The following is a 1,223-nucleotide window of genomic DNA, read 5'->3' as shown; positions in this document are numbered from 1 at the left end:
CTTTCTTAGGAGTAAGGAAATATTTCATGGCTATGGAACTCGTGTGTAATACTTACTGTTAAATAAATGACATTATGCATTAAGACGTCACTTTTAGTCACATTACCGGAGTGTAATGGAGTATGGGCATGGAAGTTGATTTAATTACCTTGTGAGAAGATTGTTATGATTTGGATTTAGGCATTGTGATCATTATGTAATTTCCAAATCTATCTTCTCATTTCCACTCGAAAATAGGCATTGAGATTATTATGTAATTTTTGAGGTAAAGAGCTTCAGATCACGACCGACTACATGACTTGTTAGGTTGATGTCAATGGTGTATAACATGTAAGTGATGCTCTGAAACGTTGATCTATGACTTACTTTGTGTTCCATCATAATCAACGGTAAATCGGGTCTTCCCCGTCATCTTCGGATGTTTTGACTCCTCCACAAATTACTTAGGACCTACGTTCCCTCTTTCACTGTCTAAAGTTATGTATCGATATTTTTATATAATTGCATTTAAAAAAAAAGGTTTTATTGTCCCTTTTACACTATTAATTGAACTCACTAGGCGTAAGCCTAAGGGGGCGTTTGGTTCGTAGAATGGAATTCGATGGAATTGGAATTCATCAAAAGAATTTGACTTTGAGGGAATGGAATGGAATCTGATGGAATTTGACCTTGTCATGTGATTGCGTTTGGTTGCATGGAATTGGAATGGAATTCTTAACGGAATTGGAATTTTTTTGTTTGGTTCACGGAATTCAACTTTGGAATCGGAATTAAATATCAACAAATGACCTTTTATGATTTTTTTTGTCATTTTTAAAAAAAATTAAAATTACCATTAAACCAAATTACATTATTAACATCAGATAAAATTTGAAATTGTTCACTTATATTAATAATATCTGAAATTGTTCACTACAAAATACTAGATCCGATAACATTTGAAACTATTAACTACATACCTTATTTCCAAAACCCAAATTCAAGTTGTCAAATCATAACCAAAATCAACCTTCCAACACAAACCTCACCCACTCCTCTCGCTCCGTTTCTTCCAAACTCCAAAAAATTAACACGTTATCAGGCTCGCTTGTTATCTTCTTTACTGCTATGAACCTCTCCACTCTAGAAAGTGATTGCATTTTTGAAAGTTCAGAATTCACCATGGAAGTCTTGTTTCGTATCTCCATTTCCATATCTACCATATTCTTCGATGCATTTTCAAA

The sequence above is a fragment of the Cynara cardunculus genome, unplaced genomic scaffold, assembly GCF_001531365.2.
Source record: "Cynara cardunculus var. scolymus isolate 2C unplaced genomic scaffold, CcrdV1 Un_Scaffold_412, whole genome shotgun sequence".
NCBI classification, from domain to species: Eukaryota; Viridiplantae; Streptophyta; class Magnoliopsida; order Asterales; family Asteraceae; genus Cynara; species Cynara cardunculus.
Note: the sequence above shows the minus strand (reverse complement) of the source record.